Source organism: Sorex fumeus, unplaced genomic scaffold (genome assembly GCF_029834395.1).
Source record: "Sorex fumeus unplaced genomic scaffold, SorFum_2.1 ptg000072l, whole genome shotgun sequence".
Lineage (NCBI taxonomy): Eukaryota > Metazoa > Chordata > Mammalia > Eulipotyphla > Soricidae > Sorex > Sorex fumeus.
Genome location: NW_026606129.1, coordinates 45771037 through 45793666, shown reverse-complemented (window position 1 = coordinate 45793666; position 22630 = coordinate 45771037). Strand labels below are relative to the sequence as shown.

The window sequence follows — 22630 nt, the reverse complement described above, 5'->3', positions numbered from 1 at the left end:
GTATGCTGGTTGAGGGTCCCTCAGCTGTTCCTTACCTTGGTATTAGCTGTGTGTGATTTGCTTGTTTGCACAGCCACAGTCCGGGTGGCCTGCAAGTGCTCTGAGTTACTCCAGAGAACTCACAAGCTAGTAATTATCAAAACCAACACTACCCTATACAGGGTTACAGGGTCAGAGTAGCTGGAGCTATTAAAGCATTTGAGCTGGAAAGGAAAATACAGGAGACTAAAGGGAGGTTCGCATTTATACAAAGTTGACATTTGCAGCAGTAGGGCCTGCTGCAGGGGACAGGTGGTGGTTCTCTTTTGCAGAAGAGGCAAAGTGGAATAAGAGGACACACCAGACGAATGTCCCAATCCAGGGTTCTGTCTCTTGATTTCAGGCTGTTCTCCCTCAGGAGCCTGGCTGATATTGGGATGGGCTTGTCCAGGCTTCCTTCTGGAAAGCAAGTCAGCTCATTGCTAGGGTCTCTCATTACTCTTGACCTCCACTTGGGGGTGTGGGGGTCACCAGGGTGGAAAGTCAGGCCTCACACATGCAGGGCATGCAGTCTACCATTGAATGACACACCCTGTCCCTCCCCCCCCGCCCCCCCCCCCCGCCCCAGCCCCTTATCTTCACTGTCTTTCAGACCCAGTGCTACACACTTTCGCCCTAATGGCCATTCATTCCCAACTTTAGTAAGGGATGATGCTGAGCCACTTTATCTAAAACACAAGTGAAGGTGACCCCTGGGTAATGCCATTACTCCCTGGACTCCACCTGTGTAGAAAACGGCCCTTGCATCTGTCTGACCCACCTCTGGAATAGGAGTCTACCATGAGCAAGGGCCGAGACAGGTGAGTGGATGATCTCGGACTGAGGGAAAAGCCTGGAACCACCTCTAATGTCTTCTCCGTTCGTTGTTTGGGTTTTCTCCTCTGAATGTGTTTCCATTGGCCCCTGTCTGAGCCCTATCCTCATGGCCAGCTTACCCCACCTGTCCCGGCAGAAACACTGTTTCCTCCCACCCACTCCCTGTTCAGCTCTCTCAAAATCCGCAGCTGCTGAGAAGGCCCCAAGCTGAGCCGGATGGTTTATCCTGCCTCCCCTCCCACTTCCACCACTCTTGGTTTTCCTGACCTACTTATGCACCACCTGGAGGTTGGCAACACCCTCCCTTGTCTGAGCGCCAGAGTTCCAAACGAAGTATGTCTTTATCCCAGTTATATGCACTGACAAAAATCGAACAATTCCTTCCTGGACAGACTCAGACAGCACTCAGATTCTGTGGTTAAAAACTGTCCCGCCCAGGAACTGTAGAGACAGCTCAAGACCAGGCAGGATTGCACAGTCTGAGTTCAAATCCCAAAAAGTGAGGTAGGAGTAGCACCCGAGCACTGCCAGGTGTTTCTCTCCCCACAAAAACAAACAAACAACAACAAAAAACCCACACATGCACACACACACACACACACACACACACACATACAAAACCACCAAAATCCCACTGTCCGCATGGCTTACTAGACCATCATCATCAGCTCTGAGTCTTCCTGTGTGGCCTCATCTTGGCTGATTCCTGGAGAGAAAGTGATTTGGTCTGATTCAGGCAGACCCAAGAGTTCGAGCACTGGCTTCTCTCTAGTCATGGATCCCGCTCGAGTTTGGCTGAGAGACCAGGAGAAGGGAGGACAGCCACTAACTCAATGTCCTCCATCTGTTCAATGAGAAGTTAGACGAGCAATCTCCCAGAGTGGGTAGAGATAATGTGTCAGAAATCTGGCACCAAAAGTTCTCAGTCAATCTTCATTCATCTTCTCTAACCTATTCAGCCTTTCACTCACCAGGTCCCCACCTTTTCCCGCAGTGAGAGAGAACCCCTCCTCCAGGATCTCAGCAGCCACCAGACTGAGGGAGCAGGAGCCCCAGGATGCTGTCAGAGGTAGGAGAGGCAGGTGGGAGAGGGCGTGTGGGATGGGGGTAGTTTTTAACACCACCTGCCAGCACCAGTCCCGTTACCGACAATAGGTCCTCCCGAATTCTCAGCAGATGGGTTTCCAGACATTTCTGTCCTCTCTTGCTTGTCTTTCTCCACCTCAAAGTCATAACTGACAGGCCATGCTAGATGCTGGTAGATAGAGATGAGATGCACACACGAGTCTGTCCCATAATCCTTACCTTCGATGGGGGACAAGAAGAATAAAGCCACGGCTCCCCTCCAGAGTATCTACGACTGAGATGGCAACTACAGTGATTTGAACTGACAAAGCGCAAGTCCATGGCGGGGAAGAGTGGGAATGGAGGCATGAGAGAATCAGATAGATGTTTCCAAAGATTATTCTGGGGGCTGGAGTCAGGAATACCAGAGGGCTATCGGGGTGGGGGCTTCCAAGAAGGCAATCATGGCAGCTCCAGAGATGCGGTCACTGTGGGCATGAGTCAGAAGAAGGTGCCAAGGATGCCAGCATAGCTGGGGCTTGTACAGATGGTTTGCTGAGCTTCCTCATGCCTGGCCCCTAAGGGGGAGATTTTTGTTCCCATGAAATGCCATGAGGTGAAGAATATCCCATAAGGAGGGCTGCAGTGGCAGTAGAAGAGTTTGGGTGCTTGCCCTGACCATGGCCGACTGGGGTTCAATCCCTGATGCCACGCAGAGAAATCCCTGAACACTGAGTCAGGAGTAAGCCCTGATTAGAGTTGGTGTGACACCCCTCTCAAAAAAAAAAAAAACAACCAAAACAGTCCCAAAAGGGAACAACCAAGACAGAATAGGCTGGACAGGGTCCCTGAAGCACATTCACTGTAAAAGTGGTCTGAACCCTCAACTATCCTCTATGTATCTGCTTCGTGCCTGGCATTTGCTGTAGCAGAAATCTCTGTGGTACCCAACTGCCACCAGCTGCCCCTCAGAGGACTGCATTGCTGGAGGGGCCGCAGTGAAGCTTTCTGAAGCAAGAGACGGAGGAGCTGATTTGCCGAGGAGCCCTGCACTGCCCCACTCCGCCAGGAAGGCCAAGGCAATGAATCAAGTGTGGACACAACAGAGGCGGGAGATGCAGAGAGGACCCGAGCGGCTTCCAGAACGGGGCCCAATTCCTGGCCTAATCTCATCACCGTGAAACAGCAGCCCATACGGACAGAAGACAGCTCAGACAGCGGCATGGAACTAAGCCTGGCTCTCTCAATGAAATAAACCACACATCACAACATCTCCCAGAGTCCTGGAGGCGGCTGGTGCAGCCGCTTCTGACCTCAGGTGATGAGGGAGTCTTGGTCTGGGCTCGCTGACAAATGTTCAGAGTCATTCTCTCGGAGCGGCTGCTGCCAGGAACCAGTCTGATCTCAAGCCATGACACGAACACCCCCTCCTAGCCTTGCAGGAGACATTCGGCTGAGCCACTCGGCCCTCAATTACTATTCCTTCTCAAACTCGGAAACCAGGGCACAGAGAAGCAACCAGTTTGGAGTCACCTGGAAAGCACAGCATAGCAAGTAAGTGGCTTAGCCAGGCTGGGCCTGCTCTACTGCTGTCCAAGGGTGAGCCTGTGCTCTAAGGATAGGCTTAGGCTGACTGTCCATGGTGGCCCTTCAGTCCTTCAGCCTGCTCACATAGCCCCAGCCCCTTCAAGCCAGTATTCTCCACCTCTGTTTCCCTTCTTGCCAAGCTATATATACACTGGGGCATTAGGGGTGACAGATAACAGGCACCCCTGAACAGGAACCCAGATTTCATTCTCTCAGCTCTTCTAGTGCCCTGAGACAGAACGTTTCATTATTATCTGTGATAAAAAAAATCAATTTTTAAGGGGGATGCTCTATGGCACTTGGTTATCTATTTTGTAGGAACTGAAAGTTTTAATATTTACGTAAAGGGAATTCTGAGTGTTTGGGACAAGGCAAGGCAAGGCAAGGCAAGAAAAGAAAAGAAAAGAAAAGAAAAGAAAAGAAAAGAAAAGAAAGGAAAGGAAAGGAAGATAGATCTGTCCAGACAGCTATGTATCAGGAGAGAAATGTTTTCTCTTGCAACCAGAATTAAAACTCTGAGAAAAATGAGCCAAGGAACATCTTCACTGATGTACATGGGGGCGACGGAGAGTGGGTCCAGGGTCCAGGGTCTAGGGCGAGAGGGACCCTGAACCCCAGAGGCCCAACCGGGAGGAAGAACTGGGGAAGGAGGTAATGGAGCTGCTCACTTCTTATTCAGCTTGCGCAGTTTGTGACTCAAACCCTTGGGCTCGGTGGGGAGCTAGGTCCACCAACCTGGGCTGAGGCAGCTCCAAGACCCAGGCTGCAACACAGCCCACATCCATGTCTTTCTAGCTGTATGACCTTGCACACTGGTCAACCTTTGCCAGCTAATCTGCACATCTATTAGATGGTGACAATGCTATCAGCTACCCAGTTGGTGAAAAAGATAAAATAAAAATATCCACAGCAGGTGCTTCAGAGAGAGGCAACCAAAAGGGCTGGTTAGTGATGGCTGCAATAGGGGTGATCGGGTGGGGTATGGGGAGTCTGGCTCTGTGACAGAGCACATGCCTTGCAAATGGGAGGTCCTGGGTTCAATCCCCAGCAGCATAAACAAAGGAAGTCATGAAAATGGGGCAGGTGGAGAACATGACATGTTCCTCTGCATCTGGGTGGGTCATGCCTCCCTCGGGGCTGGTCCCAGAGCAGTGGTGTCCATGCCAGAATGTTCCAATTTGAATGATGTCCCCAGAGCTGATGCGAGAGCTCCTGACCTCTGCCAGCACCTCCACCCCATCCAGCAGGGCTGGAACTGTCAATCCAGGAGGCCAAGAAGAGGGGGCCCCACTTGCCGGTGGGCTGTAGTTGAAGATACCAGGTGAAGGCTTCCAGGATACCCTGAATCCTCCTTCAGAAAACTGCCCCAGGCTCTCAGTCAATCTCTTGCCAGATAATCTGAGGGCCAGAATGTGATGGCATAACTCTCCTTGCCAGCCATTGGTATGTTTATGCCCAATGCCAGGATGACAAGCAGCCAGTGTTCCGCCCACCCAGGGCACTAGTTTCCAAAACTAGAATTTATCTTCAACCATCAACAAAAACCCACACTGGTGGGCCCTGTGCCCTTCTGTAGAATGTTCCAGGCCAGGCAGGACCTGTCCTAGGCCTGTCTCCAGAAGGCAGTGTGCCCCCTTTACCCCAACCCACAAACTCGATGGTCAGGGTCCTGCAGTATGACCCTACCCCCAGCCATAGCCTGCATTCATCACCCACTCAACAAACTCTGCCCAAATGCCCACCTGTCCCTGGCTACCATGGACAATGAGCCCTCTCAGATGAGTCTTGACCCCATGGATGGAAGCAAGGCTTCATCAGAGCAAGGCTCTTGGCCAACCTTGGGTCCAGTAACTCCTTATAAATAGACATTAATGGTGCAAATGTAGACGGTGGCACTATTCTCAGGGAAAAAAAGGACTCCTTTTCATGGGAATTCATGTCCTCTTCCAGTGGTCTCACATCAGCAGAGGGGTGCAGAGGCATGCTGGGGGTGCTGCTCGCAGAAGCAACAGGGGTGGGAGTAGCTGCCATCCAGAACTGGGTGGGGCTGTGACAGAAGGAAACTAGAGACTCTTTGCCCCCTACACTGCCCAAGGGCTTTTGACTCTCGTGGGACAAGTTTGGAATGTGCCACCTGCCCTCTTGAGGGGCTCATTAGAGTTCTTCTGCCATACCTCTTAGAATTAGCACTCCTCCCGCACTGGGGGATAAGATGGGAAAATTTGCCAGGATGTCCACCCCTGTCCACAGAAAGTGGAAAGATAGCCACAGAGCAAAGCTCTTAGCCATCCTTGGGTCCAGTAACTCCTTATAAATAAATCTTCAATCATCAACAAAAACCCACACTGGTGGGCACTTTGCCCTTCTGTAGAATGTTCCAGGACAGGCAGGACCTGTCCTAGGCCTGTCTCCAGAAGGCAGTGTGACCCCTTTACCCCAACCCACAAACTCAATGCCTTCACCTGGTCTCTTCAACTACAGCCTGGGGGTGGGCTCCTCCCATACCCTCATCTGTCCATTGCCCTCACAGAAGAGGGTCTTCAAGAGGGGGGCTACGCATTCCGATTCCAAGCATCTTTTATGGTCCCCCCTGAGCATCGCCAGGCATGATTCATCAGTGCAGAGCCACGAATAAGCTCTGAGTACTACTGGGTGTGGCCCCCAAATATGCACTGTATGCACTGTCCTCCCGTTGTTCATCGATTTGCTTTAGCAGGCCCAGTAACGTCTAACGTCTCCATCGTGAGACTTGTTGTTACTGTTATTGGCATATCAAATAAGTCACAGGGAGCTTGCCAGTCTCTGCCGTGCAGGCGAGATACTCTCGGTAGTTGGCCAGGCTCTCTGAGAGGGGCGGAGGAATCGAACTTAGGTCGGCCACATGGGCCTCCTGCAAGGCAAACGCCCTGCCCTCCAGCCAGGCTCCCAAATAAAAGAAGTAAAATAATTTTTTTAAAAGGGGGAGAAGCCTGAGGGGAGCCAGATGAGGCCCAGTCAGCCTGGAATGCCAGTGTGGAGGCACTGAGGGGGGAAGTTCCCAGGCCGAGGCAGAATGAAAGAGAAGACCCTGGAGGTGCCCCATGATGTGAGGGACCCCGTTGCCCCTAGATGAAATTTTCACGTCTGTACAAGGGAAGGCTGGTCTCTGGTCTCTGCTGTCCCCTCCACACCCCCACCCTGTGCCGCGTGTCTGCCCTCCACTGAGATGCTTCACATACTTGCCGTTCCTCAGCCGGCCCACCCTCTCTCAGGCCCCTGCACTCATCCAAGGAGGGAGTCCATAGCCTCTCCATGACTTCACCTTCCCTCCTCAAACTTCTCCAGAACTGCCCCACCACCCCCTCTTCTGGGATCAACAGCTCCCCCTGTTTCTCCTTCTCCGGGGGTGCTGGCACCCCTTCACTGCAAAGAACTATGCACTTGTGGGGCAAGGCCCTGGCCAGCCCCGGGTGCCCAAAGCTTCCCTAGAGGATATCTTCAAGGATGGGCCCAGCTGTGTGAGGGTGACCTCAAAGGAAGAGCCCAAGAACGGGTTCTCTGGGTTCCAACAAGGGCCAGTCCACGATGGAGGTGCGGTTCCCTCTGGACCCAGCCAGTCTGCCAGAGAGCAAAGCTGGAGCCAGGGGTTCTGGGGAGAGGGCAATAGGGAATGGTTTCCAGTCCCCTTACTTGGGATGGTGTGTGTGTGTGTGTGTGTGTGTGTGTGTGTGTGTGTATGTGTGTGTGTGTGTGCGTGTGCACGCGCGCGCATGCACACGTGTGCGCACACACGTGCCTGCATGAGTATGTATCCTGGTGGTGCAGTGAGAGGAGCAGAAGCAGCAGACCGAGTGACCTATTCATGGCAGACAGCACATCCACGCATGCACAGAGGAGTATTAAAGACACTTGATCACTGCCCACTCAAGGGCACTTAAGATGTGATTCCCAGGCCTGCATAGAGGTGCAGGCAGTGGGGCCGAGAGATGAGAGCATGCAGGGCTCCTGCCTATAGGGCAGGGAGGGGCAGCTGACGGTGAGGGCTGTGAGCACCTGGATATGAGTCAGTGTAGATGAGCCAAGGACTGGAGGTTCAGGCGAAGGTGTGGGGGTCTTGGCGATGAGGGCTTTGGGGAAGCTGGCAGGCTAGACTGAGAGTCAGGCTTGCAGAGTTATAGCTCAGTGACACACGAGGATGGCAGAAGGGCAGGCAGGTCCCACACCCAAGCCTGGGTCCAGGCTGGGGTGCTGAGGATCCCAGGCAGATGGCTGAGACGTGGTGAGGCCTCACTGAGAAGCCTGTCCAAGCCTTAGTATTGAGAGTTCTGTGAACAAACTTCCCTTCAGCTGCCAGGTAGGGGGGAAAAAAATCAACCCAAAGAGACAGGGGACCACTCAAAGCCCTTTTCATCAGTCAAGTCACCAGACACACACAGGCCTGAACTTGGTCAACGGCAGAGTGACTACAGAAAGGGGGCACGGTGGGCAACCATGAGGCTGGGGGTAGGGTAGAACTCAGGGACCACACTGGAGGGTGAGCAGTGAAGGCCACACCTTGATTCCCAAGGGCAGGGCAGTGTGTGTGTGTGGGGGGGGGGATGGAGAGGGGATTCCAAGCCTGGACAAGTCACTACTAATACATAGGCCGAGGGGGCATTTGCTCAGTGTAGCGAAGGAGATATGAAAGACAGATGAGGCCAGGGCATAGAAGCCTGTCATTGGGCAAGGAGGGCCAGGAATGACGTGAAGCCCCGCTGAGCTGGGGGGTATGAGTGCATCCCTGAGAAATGCTTAGTTCACAGCCTCACACTCTCTGTGGGTGAAGACTCAGAAGTGCCTTGGGGCTTGTTTGTCAAGGATCCTAACTCCCTCTGGTGTGAGGAGTCTGGGATCAGCTGGTTCTGAAAACCCTTTAATCCTGCAGACAGAGGTGAAAGAACAGAGAATGTTCTCCTGCACGCAGGCAGAGCTGGGGTCAGGAATGCGTGTTTTACATTTCCCCCACTGAAATCTCCTGAGGGAGCTTGGATGGTCTGGGTGCAGGCTGCAAACCCCACCCAGCACCTATCTCTGCTTACACAACTCAAAGTCTTGGGGGTGCATGCTGGCTGGCACCCGGTGCGCCTGGGTAGGCACCAGCCCCCGTCCCCCTGTCTCCATCTCCAGCTGTAAGGCCTGAGGATGATGAGAGGGGAAGGAATCCAGCTCCTCTGGGAGTGAATCCAACTCCCTCCAGGATGCAGAGCAGGCTCCATAAACGTCCCAGTTCATTTGGGTCAGGAAGCGTGCAGGGGAGGGTGCGGGCACCACAGGGTCCAGGGTTTGAGTCTGTGGGACAAGCCCTTTCTCACAGCTTCATCGTCTTACTGGAGACTGCAGAGGTCCTTGAGGGCAGGACACTCCTGGGGGAAATCCTACCAACACGGGTGCTGATACGAGTCACAAGGCAAAGCCTCAACCATTCACACAGGGTGAGGTGACCAGAAAGAAGTCAAGGAACTTTCTTAGAAGGGAAAATCCACACTTGTGTCCTTCTCTCTAAACCAGAATTTTCTTTTGGGGCAGTGTGCGGTACGAGGAGGTAGGGCACACTGGGCAGTGCTCAGGGGTGACTCCTGGTTTGGGATCAGAAGTGACCTCTGGTAGTGCTTGGGGGTGGGGGGAGACTGTCCACAGTGCCAGGGGATCCAAACCTGAATCAGCTGTTTGCAAGACAAGTGCCTGAACCCCTGTACTATCTCTTTGGTACTCCCAAAGTCAGAATTTCCCCGAAAATCACCTCAAATGCATTCTCAAAGCCCAACCAGTCAGGATCCAGAGAGAATCTGGGATAACCAAGGCTGCCCTATTGGAGGTTGAATCTCAGAAGAGCAACCCACAGCCAAACTCACGGAAGCCAAGAATGGTGGTAGCCAGGACTCTGGGGGTGGGAGGAGGTATACAGGGGAGTGTACAGAGGGTTGGTATATGTGAAAAGCTGATCAACGGGTAGAGAATCTGTCATGCAGGATGGATACTTCAAGAGATCTGCTGCATCATCCATGGAGATGACAGTCCTGTGTGGGATGCACAACATCTCCTAGGAGGGTAGGTCACACTTGAAAGGTTCTTTATTTAAAAAAAATTTTTTTAACCTAGTAACAATATCATTTCTGGGTTCCAAAAGGGAGGACTCAGTCCTATGTAAAACTGTGAGAATGAGGATGTAACCAGCACTGCTAGGGATTTGCAAGACTGCACATCATCCCCCCAACACACGCACACCTGGGTCAGCACTGACCAGTCTCCAGTTTCTGCACATGCTGACACTCCGCTCACATGTCCCCAAGGACGAGAGGAGAGCAAGTCTGACTCCCACCCCAGAGCTCGCCGGTAATTCTGTCCAATACGTAGACTGACCATGTATAACTTGTTATGCTTCACAATTTTAAATTTTATTTATTTATTTTTTGGTTTGGGGGCCACAAATGACAGTATACTCGGGGTTTACTCCTGGCTCTGTGCTCAAGGACCACTCCTGGAGGTGCTTGGGAGACCCTATGCCGTGCTTGGGATAGAATCCAGGTCAGCCATGTGCAAGGTAAATGCCTTAACCCCTGTACTATCTCAACAGTCTCCACTTGTTATGTTTAGATGAAAACCAAAATTTAAAACTTTTTTTAAAAAGTGGCTTCTCCCCCCACCCACCCCCACCCAACGCCACTAACTCCACTCCAAGTCGGTGATGTTGACAGTTTCTTGCATCATGGAAGGTGCCCATTGAGCAGCGCTGCTCAAGGAACCTGCTCTACAGAGAACTCCATTAGCCTCCCACTCAGATCTAGAAAAATTAAGGTGGTTTAGTCCTTGTGATCATGGGCAGTATTGTCCCTGGTTTATTCCAAAAGGGAAAACAAACAAGCAAACAAACAAATCATAAGACAACCCTGAATTGTGCAGGTTTTCCTGCATCTGTAAAAACTGCCAAAGAAAGAGCTGCAATTTTTCTCTCTGAGAGTGCTGCCCGGTGTGATTATGATTTGCAGTTAACCGTCCATTTACATCTAGGCCTTAGAGAGTATGGATCTGTTTACTGGAACTCAGCATCTCAGCTCCTCTCAGTGTCCAGTTAAGCTCTCTCTCTCCTAAAGTGTGCTTAGGATGGTCACAAATTCACGTCCCTTCTTGTCACCCGGTTATTTCTAGAGACTCAATGAGACAGGAAGAGTCTGCCAAGGTGGATATAAATGGGTTTCCTATCTCTAAACGCTGTATCTTGAAACCCAACCTTTCATATTTCATGAGAAGAGAAAAAGTTTTGTGTTGTTTGGTTTTGTTTTTTACGGGCTGGAAAGGTCCTTGCAGGAGCACAGAAGCACCAGAGCAGCACTCAGTTCACTGGAGAATACCACTGACCGGGACATGGGCCTCTGTCAGTTCTTAGTTTGGGGACGAAGTTCACAGACAGAGCAGACCCTGTGCTTGGCTGAGACAAGATGAAGTCTGTCAGAGGAAGGGCTTGTGCATCCACACCTGTCAGTGACCAGACCAGTAAGAAGGGGACCCAGATCACAGCAGGATAAAGGAATTTGACCAACGATGATGGCTACACTTGAGCTGGGAGTTTTTTCAAACAATACTTTCACTCCTGAAAGCACCCCTTCCCCGCACTCTTCCCCCCACTTTTTCCCAGTGCCCTTACACACACTCCAAAACCAAAATAAGCCCCCAAACTGCCGCACATTACCCCTGCACTAAATTCCTGCATAAATATGACAGAACTGTCTACCAAGATAATAACTTTTGCTATAGTATGTATCTCAAACAGAAATGAAGCTTGGAAATAGTTAAACCTATTTCCTTTACTGTTAACAGGACACTTGATTATGTCTATTTCTCAGTATTGGGCTTTGAATTAAACTGGAATGGTTTAGGCATATTTGAAATGGAATATACACTTACCAATTAATAAGTGTAATATAATACACTCATAGTAAGAATATGACATACAAAATAAATAAAATATATGAAGTCATCTGGCTGACTGTGACCCCCAAGTAACTCCCTTCTTAAATGGGGTATATAGAGGTACATGAGGATTTAATTAAAAAAATTAATAAAGGAGTCCTCTGTATTACAGTAGTTCTCTTAGTGAAACCAACTTAGATAAAAAACTCAGCAGTTATATGTCCTAAGCAAATTGTCTACTGACTTTCTCTTAAGCAATTAAACTAGAAAATAATATTTTTATTAAGTATAAAGCTAGATTTATTAAAAGTAATATGTACTAAACCACTACTTCACTGATAATTAAATTAGTACAATGTAATTTTTCTTTACTTTGCCTCAATGTGTTTTTTATTAAAGTGAAAAACTAGTAATTTATTAAAAGTATATTAGCCTAAATCCATTACATCAAACTAACTACTTGTTATTTAAATAATTGTTGGAAAGAAAAGTGGTCCCACTGCTTTCTTTTATTAAGTGAATATACTTTAAATATCCTGCATCAAATAGAAGCAAGTTCTTTTTATTCCTTTTTTTTCTTTTTGGGTCACACCCAGTGATGCACAGAGGTTACTCCTGACTCTGCACTCATGAATCACCCCTGGCAGTGCTCAGGGGACCATATAGGATGCTGGGAATCGAATCCGGGTTGGCCATGTGCAAGGCAAATGCCCTACCCGCTGTGCTATTGCTCCAGACCCTAGAAGTGAGTTCTTATTCTTCAGTTTTTGCAAATGTAGTCATTGCAAGTAAAAAAAAAAAAAAAAAAACAGGATCACTAGTTCCTTCCTAATCCTCATTATTTGGCATTGATAAAAATTAAAATTAAAGAAACAAACCTCAAAAATTATAAAGTCCATTTCTGTGCAATAACTTATTCAACTGCTTTCAAATTTTGCCTTGCAGCTATTTTTTTTTTTTTGGTGGTGGGGTGAATGGGAGACAATGGGCCACAGCCTACTGTGCTCAGGGCTTACTCCTGAGTCTGTGCTCAGGGATCACTCCTGGAGGTACTTGGGGAACCATATGTGGTGCTGGAGATCAAATGTTGGTCAGCCCCATGCAAAGTCAGTGACTGTATTATCTGTAAGCCTATTATTATCTCTTCAGGCCTTCTGCGTAAAGGATTTTCAATAAACAATTTAAAAACTTTACCAAGAACCTAACAAGTATGCTGAATTTTTTTGTTCTACTGACAAGATCAATTTAAAAATATATGCTTAGGCTGGAGCAATAGCACAGTGGGTAAGGTGCTTGCTTCACACATGCCTGATCCATTTTGATCCCCAGCATCACATCAGTCCTTCCAGGAGTGATTCCCGAGCACAGAGCCAAAAGTGTGTGCCCTGAGCACCACTGGATGTGGCCCAAATAACCAAAACAAACAAACAAACAAAACTTAAAAACCATCCCAAACATATGTGCTTGAATTTGTTTCATCTTTAAATATTCTCAATGTAAGATGTTAAGAACTGGAATGAAAACAATCTATTAAAACTGGGTAACTACTATTATATTACCAAATTGGGTATTATATTCCCAAAATATAATAATCTTTAATAATTTTCATCATAAAGTAGTTCATGTAATTTCTGCTTATACTGTTCATATTAAATATTTTCTTTCACGTATTATTAAAACAAATTAGTGAAAATTATTTACTAGTGTAAAACAACAAGGTTTGTAAATACAGGTTTCAAACTCAGATTTGGGAGGATGAGGATGAGGATGAAATTTTGCTAAAGGACTTAATTTTTCCTTTTTATTTATAAAACCCAATAAACCTCACTTTAAAAATTTGCAGACATATGCTTCTTGGTAGGTTAAAATTAATGAAATGCGTTCAAATGGTAAACTCCAAAGCTTTAAGTTCCTTTTTTTTTCTTTTTTGGGTCACACCCAGCGATGCACAAGGGTTTCTCCTGGCTTTGCACTCAAGAATTACTCCTAGCGGTGCTCGAGGGACTATATGAGATGGTAGGAATCGAACCCAGGTTTGCCGGGTACAAGGCAAACACCCTACCCGCTGTACTATTATGCCAGCCCAGAGTTTTAAGTTCGTATGCTATTGAGATTTTTAGCAAAATCTAGGTTTTTAATATAATAATTCCTCAAACTTACAATATCAAATTTGAATTCTTCTCTACATGTATAAGCTACACGTACAGCAAACAGTTTCTAATCACAGTCATTCATGGATTTGCTCGACAGGCCCAGTAACGTCTCCATTGTGACACTTGTTACTGTGTTTGTCATATCAAACACTTCACGGGTAGCTTGCCAGGCTTTGCCGTGCGGGTGAGATACTCTCGGTAGCTTGCCGGGCTCTCCGAGAGGGGTGGAGGAATCAAACTTGGGTCAGCCATATTGGCTGCATGCAAGGCAGATGCCCTACCGCTGTGCTATCGTTCCAGCCCTTCTAATTATTATAAAACTGAAATTTTAAGCACTGATTTGATCCCAGTTCAAGCTACCGCATTGTGTATAATCTCCTGAGACCTGCCAGGGGTGATCCCTGAGTACAGAGTAACGAATAAAACCTGACCACTGGCAGGTGTGACCCAAAAAAAAAACCAAAATGCAAACCAAAAATCCCTGAAATGATAGAAAAATTTAAAATTTACTTATAGAAAATAACGAAAACAAATGCATAGTTCTCCATCGTCACAAACTGGTGGACTTTGTTACTGACTCACTCTCACATAATTTATTTTTCTCAGCAATCTTTGTTAAAATGCTTCTGATATTGTTTCTTAGGTTTCTGATTAACAATAAGAATGCAAGTAAATGAAAACAGACAAAAGTTCTCAAAACCCTATGACTAAACAATATAGTCATCACTGGGGCCTGAGGTCACATCTTAAGTAACTGCATTGCCTCACTTGTCTTATATTTCAAACACTCTCTGTGATAAGTAGATTCATCATTTTTTTGCACATGACCTGAGATTTAGAAAGTGAAAATTCTGTCATAATATACTTTTAAATAATCTTAGAAGGTGAGCTAGAAAGAGAGCTCCCTAGCTGAGTGCAGACAAGCTTTGCAAGCAAACACCCCAAAAGGAACCCCATGGTTCCCCAGAGCCTCACCAGAATGATCCCAAGCACAGAGCTGAAAGAAATCCCTGGGTGTGACCCCAAAACAAAACAAAATAAAAACTGATTACCGCACAGCAACTTAGAAGAGGCATTTGTCTGGACTGTGTGATATATATGCCACAAAAGGTAAATGAAAACCTGATTAGTAGAGTCCGCTGGTTTAATTTCTTACAGAAAACAAAGAACTCATGATGAAATCCCCCACCCACCAGTCTAATGTAACCCATAGTGTCCTAGGGTAAGGCAGCATTACTGCGACTATAGTAGCTCATGTTCCTTCATAGTCAGATTCAATCTAGACAACAAGCCATGACAGAGTTAGCTCACAAGTCAGCTAAGAAGGCAAGCAGACATATTACTTTCCTGCAATACTACCATCATTATCACTGTTCTTTCAGGAAAATAGATTTTAAAATATATACAAAATGTGAACACTGAGATTTTTCTACTTACCACTGAATGGGAAATTTTAAAAGAAAAATAAGATTCAGCTTAACGCACGGCTACTCCTCTGCTCGGGAGTTCTTAAAAATAATTTATGTAAAGCAGCCTTTTCTCTAAATTTACTGTTCTCTCCCGTATACACATTGAAAATGGTATTTGCATACAGCGAGTGTATGCACTGATACACACATGGCAAAAAGTTAAAAAATATGGACTGCATAAATCAGTAGCTGATTTTAAATACATACCAACTTAAACAGATTTGTTTGCAATTTTTGAATTCCTCAGGTAGAAGAGATCTTTCTTGCTGGCTGTGACTCTAGAAGATGTTTATACTTCATAGCAAGTGCAAAAATGCCTCCCCATATAAACAAAGAAAGAAATGTTCCAGGGTCTTGGTATTCTAACCTTGCCTTTGCTATTAAATATCCACCCCAAGAATGTGATGGAGATCAGCAAAATCAGTCTGTCATGCTACAGTAAACACGGTATTTTGTGCGCTGCCCAAGACATTTCTCCTCATGAATATAAGTTGCCTGCCATTTATTATGAGATTTTTCCCCCGATTGACACCCCATTATGTATATTCAGTCAAGCTCAAACAAGATTTGAAGTGATCAATATACTATTTGTGCTGAAAGTCTATTAGCAGTTCTAGCAATAAACTCTGCAGAGGAACAAAACAGAGATATTTAGTGAACCGAATTACATAGAAATCCATTTTGGGAAAGGAGATAGAGGCAGGAAGGCTGAAAAACCAGGGGGAGAGAAGGTAAGACAGATGTGTCTTCTAATTAACACTTTTTTCTTGCATTCTGAAGTCTGACCGCTGATGAGATGTATTCAATGCTTAAACATTTTAAACATAACTCTCTTAAATTACAGGTCTCTAGAAGAGTAAGGAGGAGTCTAAACCAGCACAGGGTCCTTTTCTGAAACTAGAAATTCCCTCTCTAAAGAGCTATACATGGAAGTACTGGATATCTAGAAACTGAAGCTATTCCCCAGGAAAGTTGAGAAATCAATCCCAGCTTGCTTTGGGAGAAATAGCAATGGCCTCCTGCATATTTTAACACTTTTCCATTTTATAACTGAATGTACCTGATCCCTTGCAGCATGACCTTCATCAGCTGAGCTAAGGAAGCATTTGGGTGTGTGAATGTGGTCACAAAGTAGCTCAAGAGATAGCAGCCACAGGATTTCAGATAGTGTGAAAGAACTTTGCTCTGCAAGCTGGCTGTGTCTACATATTGGAATCTGTTTGATCTGGGGTATTAGGGTAGGCAGAGCTGCCCAGAAAAATGTGACATCTGCAGAAGTGTCAATTCAGCATTACCCAACGCCCAAGGATTCATATTTACTGCCGTGGAAAAGAATGTGGTAGAGAGGGGTAGAGAATAATCCAGCCAATCCAGGCTGTGATGGCGACCTTGGGGCTTAACACTTCGCAGTCATAAGCACTGGTCCAGTTAGACAGCCAGTCCCTCCAACCCAAAGGGCTGTATTTTGAACCTCCTTCCAGACTCATTTCTGAGGCTTGAGTCTCAGCTGGGGAAAACTGGGAGGAACTGCTGTGCATAAGCTCTCGAATGATCAATATCTGATTATTTGGTTTGCTGAACTTACATTTTGAACCACTCTCAGGCAGAAGAGCGAAGTCACCATGCGTTGATCAGAGGAATACCTGCAATGCCAAAATATTTAAATTATGAACACTCCAGGTAGTTTCCAAATTCCATGAGTTAGCAAAGAAGATGTCCGGTGGTTTGACCAAAGGAGATGCCGCCTGAGTCACTTATAAACAAAGGCTCTGTCTCCTGATATTTTTTGTCCTAAGACCTACAGTACGAGTACTTTTACACTGACATCACGGAATATATGCTTATAATATGAACAACGGTATTTGTTCACTGCCTCTTCTTGTTGTTCCTAAAGACAAAGACAGCCGCACACAGTGGAATCAGAGCCCAGCGCCCACCAGGAAAGAAAGAAGAACCCTCCCATTATCCCCACTTGCCTCCAAATAACAGAATAGCCCCAAAATAGCAATCTAGTTTGTGTAGGACGCATGTGTATGTGGCAAAATGAACACACCAAGTAGATTCTTAACTCTGTAGAGAGATAAATATGCAAACATTAAATTTTAACAGAGCAGCAATTTCCAAATGGTTTTTAAATGCAATTTCATACTTTCCCAACCCAATAATCATATCCCACAATATATGCACAGATTATTCTTAAATTCTAAAAGTAAATGATATCATCAATATCACTGATCTTACAATTCCCTGTAATTTAGTGGATTAGCAAAATGTCAGGTTTTTTTTAAAAAAATCAATTTTCTTGCAAAATACAAAATCTGGCATCCAAAAAGGAAAAAAAAATTAGAGATTCTTAGCGGTCAACCAACTCTAAAAGAAGTCAGAAATCAGGGATTCTCCATATTGAAAGGCTTGTGAGTGTCCCCCAAATTTCCAGGATTCATAAATACCACCTCCCAAGGTGAAAAAAAATTTTTTTCTTTCTTTCTTTCTTTCTTTCTTTCTTTCTTTCTTTCTTTCTTTCTTTCTTTCTTTTGACAGACCAATGCAGCCCAGGTGTTTATTTACCCAGCACATTCACTTCACCAGGAGGTGGTTGTTCTGGAATGCTCCTCATATAATGATGTGTACATATTTACTTGTTCAACTCAAGGAGGTACTGTTCTGGAACCTTCTTACATTATAATTAATGGTGCAAGGGGGCAGAGCTTGCACTTTTGCCTGACTAGAATCACAGCAAATCTTCAGGAAAGACCATCTTTGAAATCAGGCTGCTAGAGCTCCACCATCTAAGCAAAACGCCAGAGATAGTGGAGGCCTGAAGAAACCCCAGAAATCTATTTCAATTTAGAATAGCCTGCAATTGCAGGTAATTTACCTGATTGTATTCCTGGCTCAAATCTCAAAGGCTCCTAAAATGCTAGGATTTATAGGTATAGATTACAGATTTAAAAGAAAGCAAAGGTGGTAAAAGGATAAAAAGATTTAAAAAAGCAGAAAGGTTTGAACCTATAGTTCATGCCTCACTTCAGATTGTAATAACTGTTGCACCTCGATGACCGGGTCACCACACCCAGATTTAGAAATGCTTTCATTCCCTCTGGCCATTAGAGGAAAGTATCATTGTCTCTTTAAATGATTTATTTTGCCTTATGAAATGAATGGTAATATCAAGTGCTTGTCCTTCTGTAACATTTGGTTGTGTACTTAAAAAATTAAGTACCTTGGGTATCCCATGGGCAGACCCACTGTCTGCAGGAGACGATGCGGCAAAGCATGGTTCCAATAATAATGAACTGGGAGTTTATAGAGAGTGCCCCTACTGAGCAGATCGAGACCATTCCTTCCCCACAGGTTTGCAATGAGATCAGAAATCTCCTTGCCTGTGGCAGAAATGACCTTCCTCCAATTTGAGGTGGCATGATGGGGTTCTGATGGAAGGACCAAGCAGTGCAAGGCAAACTCATTCATCTGTTTCCTGCTCCGCTGAGCCATCTCTGTTCTGAGACACCGGCACTCGCCTATTCCGCAAGAAGGTTTATTGCCTGAAAATAAACTCCTTCTTTCTAAAAAACTTACTTTTATAAAGAAAGAATTTTATTCAGAATACCAAAGTAAAAATAGATAAATAAATAATAAAACAACCCACAACATAAAATCCAAACTCCTTGGTTTGCTTCATTGTATGCTCTGATATTTATCCTCCCGATCCTTGTCTTTTAGCCCCAGGATCTTAAAATATGGAAGCAAGTCCCACTTCATTTCCCCTTTCTATCAACATCAACCTCTCAAAGTTAAATCGCCATTTTAACAAGCTGACAGGTAAAGCGGACGAGTATTGTGCTGCTTAAGACCTACCTACAGATGAAAGCTTATCTTCCAATAATTTAGTCATGATTTAAATAATCATAAACCCAAGCCTAGAAATGGCCTCGCTCTGCACCACTGCAATTGTCGAATTCCTGGCCTTTCATGCAGATGCTCAGAAACAGGGTGGGGCTCCCGGTCTGGGTCTTGCATGCAATGTAAGTCCATGCTGCAAAGGAAACTCAATGACTCCTTCATTTTCCAGCTTCTCAGTCTCCTTCACAAACACCTTTGAAATAATGGTGTTGTTCCAAGGGCCTCTATTTCTAATGCTCAGATTTCGATGCCAATCTTTGTGTCAGACCAAATGCTCTGTGCACAAGCATGGATGACAGGTATTGAAATGAAGGTGACAAGTCAAGGAACCAGTGGAGGAAAATTCCCTGTAGAAGAACTGTGAGGAGAAAACCTTCTCTGTTTTATGGATGTCTCTGGTGAAGCTTTTTTTTCTGTGTCTCTCTCTTACTCTGGTTTTTTTTTTTTTTATTTCTCAACAGATTCAGTTCTCTGAGTCCACAAGTAAAACCCAACCCTGGTAAGCCATGCCGGCTGCCTTATGAGTCAGCAGAGGCAGCTGAACTGTTCAGACAGTGCAGAGCAGAGTAAATGGGCAGGAGCTGCTGATGGACACACCCATCTTACTAACCCTGACTGATTAAAAAAAAAAAAACCATCTCTAAGCTACTTCACATCTGATCTCCAGTTTTGCATCAAAAACTGCAGCCCTCCACTTCCCCCACCTACTCCTGTAGCTCCAATATACTCCCCTCCATCCCTCAGAGTGCAATTGGATTAAGGCTCCTTTCTTCAACGGGGCAACTCCTGTTTCTTTTTCTCCCCAGTCTGCGTGTTATCAGCTTGACATTCCCTTTACTGGCATATGACAAATCAAATTGGCTGTCATTGCACTCATCAAATGAGGATGCTCTATTTCCGAGGACGTTTCCTCCACTCCCTTTACAATCATGGACACAGAAAACAAATGTCTTAGGGGCTTTTCTTTTTCTTTTTAAAGGGGGAAGACTCTTTAAAATGATATAATGGATACAACAGCCAGGAAAGAAAATCATCCAAGTGCCAGTAAGGCAACTGCACAACTCAAAATATGATATTAAATAACTGGTGGCTACTTCTTAAACGTAAAGCATCCATATTCCCAAAAACTTTATAAAAAAAATTATTTCCCACATTTTTTCGCATGATTCAGCACTTTTAAATAGTAATTTCTAACAAGAAGTTAAAAGACAAAAGGAATATTTTCTGGATGCCTTGAACCCACACACACACTTTTAGTGAGCCACTGCAGGCTCTATCGGAAACGGGGCTGCGGGTGTCACTGGTTTGCTGCTGCAACAATCAGTAGCCCCCCACCCCCAAGCAGCGCATTTTCCCTCTCTGGCGGCATCTAAGTAGCTTTGGGGGACGGAATCACCACTTGCCGCAGAAGGCTTTGCTGGGGTACACGTACGTACACACACACACACGCACACACACACACACACATACACACACACACACACACACACTGGGTTATACGCTCCCACTTGAAGTGTCTTTTCAACCTTTGTCAAAATATCCCAAGACCAAAATTTTCCGCCCCCCCCATCCCCAATCGAGGCTTACGTGGGAACCCCCTAAACTGCACGACCAGCAGTAAATAAATAAAAGCAGCCGAGCTGGTGCAGCCGCCCCTGGGCACGCTCTGAAAACTTAACCTGCGCTTCGCACGGACCCGCGTCCGCATCCCAGGACCCGTAGGTGCCGGGCACTGTCCCCGCGGCATCCCATGCCCGCACTGTCCGTCCACTTACCTGCGGGCCGGCGCGCGCCCGCGCTCCAGCCTCGCACCGGCACCTGGCCGGGGAGCCACCGCGCCGGAGCGCCTTCGGGGGCGGCGGGGACCGCGGCTGCCCGGCTCGGGGCCGGGCGGCGGGACGCCGGGACGAGGAGCAGGAGGAGGTGGAGCAGGAGGAGCGCGCCCGGGCGGGTCCGCGCCGAGCCCGAGCGAGCGGGCGAGCCGGGCGGGAGGGGCCATTTGTAAGCGAGCAGACGCTACCACCGCCCCTTACTCGCGGGGGCCGGGGGGGCGGGCAGGTGACGCGGCCCACCCTCCGCCGCCGAGCCGGGTGGTTCCTGCCCGGGAGGAGCCCCCTGGCGCGCTCTGATTGGAACTCCCGCCGCAGTGGCGGGGGAGGGGGGCACGTGACAGCCGGGCCCAGCTGCCCGGCGCGCCCCACCCCCGCTGGGCACCCCATCTTCCTCCCGGAAAAGCCGGGGGACACAGGGAAGGCGGGGGGTGTGGGGAGTGCGGGGAGGAGCACTCGGGGTGCAGAAGAGCTTTACCAGCGCCTTTAGCCGCTGCAGCGGGTGCTCCTGGCGCTGCAGCTGGCAAGGCCGGGTTCCCTGCGGCCATCGGCCTGCACTGTCCTCCCGCCCTGCCCTTGGCCGCAAGACACCCCCTCCGCTCGTCCCGGCACCCCCAGGCAGGGGCGCTCTCAGTGTAGAGCGCCGCCGCAGCTGCTTAGATTCCAGAAGCACGTGTGTGTGTGTGTGTGTGTGTGTGTGTGTGTGTGTGTGTGTGTACGTGCATATGTGTGTGTGAGTGTACGTTTGAGTGTGTATTCCCACCGCAACACAGTGCCAGAGAGAACCTGCGACGGAGCATTGCAGAGACACCGCCCAGCTGGAGGCAGGGGAGCCCCCGACCACACCCCCGGGTGTCTCCTGGCTCTCAGGTCCTTGTCAGAGCGATGGCTAAGGCCTGCTCCGGGGGTACAGCGCCACGGGGGTGGGGGTGGGGGTCTGCAAAACTCTCAGCTCTCCCCGCCAAGCCGGTCGGGTGGAGGGGGCCGATTGCGGTCAGGGTGCAAAAGCAGTTTTCACCTCGCAGCCTCTGCGTTGCTAATAATAAAGGTCTCGTGAAAACAGCTAAGCTAGCACTGCGGGGCCGGGACGCGCCACATGGCCGTGGGAAGCCGGGGATCAATCTTCTCCAAGGAGCCCCGGTTTTCTGGGGTAGGAGAAGAGGGCTGGGAGAGAGCCCTCCCGCCCCCAACGTGGCAAGGTTCTAACGCCCAGTGCTGGCGCGGACGGAGCAAAGGATTCCGCAGCTTCTCCCCTCCTCACCCCCCGCCCCCCCCCCCACCCCCGGTGGCCCTCTCTCGCGGCTGCACCACCGAAAAGCAGGAATTGGGAGAAAATGCGGTGTCACGTTCGCCTCTGTGCCCGCGGACGCGTCTGCGCCAACTCCAGCAACACGTGGGGGGCGAATCTGGGCTGGGGCGGCTGCTGTCTCTCGGCGGGCGGGGGTGCGGGGGTGCTATCTATAGGAGGTTCTAGTAGAACCGCCCCGAAGGGCAGGTCTGGTTCGACCTTGGAGTCTTCAGAACTTTTGCCCCTGGGAATTTGGTCCTGGGTTTGGGCAGAGACCGTTTCCAATCGAGGTCGCCGCGAGGCACTTAGCTCAGGCCAAGGCGCTTTAGAAGTTAAAAGGGGCCCCGGGTGTTCAGTATCTGTCCCCCACTTCGACCAGGCGGTCAACGCGTCTTTCGCCTTCTCCAACAGAGTTTTCCTCCCGGAGTTGACTCTTAGCATTGAACTTGGGGAAATGTGACCGGCTGGTACCTGGGTTTCGGCTGGGCGTGGGGCAGATGAAGGCGAATCTACCCCTAAAAGGGCGTTACCCGTGAAGTGTCTGGTTCAAACGCT

General features: G+C 47.9%; 1 long non-coding RNA gene across 1 annotated transcript in view; it reads right to left on the bottom strand.

Annotated features, from left to right (window-relative positions):
* LOC130037806 (uncharacterized) overlaps window positions 1–20797 on the bottom strand; it is a 116342-nt gene extending 95545 nt beyond the window's left edge. The window contains exons 1-2 of the long non-coding RNA XR_008794496.1: window positions 20734–20797; window positions 16641–16698 (exon numbers count right to left, since the gene is read on the bottom strand). This is a non-coding gene — a long non-coding RNA (uncharacterized LOC130037806). The remainder of the gene's footprint in view (window positions 1–16640; window positions 16699–20733) is intronic.
* Between the last annotated feature and the right edge of the window lie 1833 nt (window positions 20798–22630).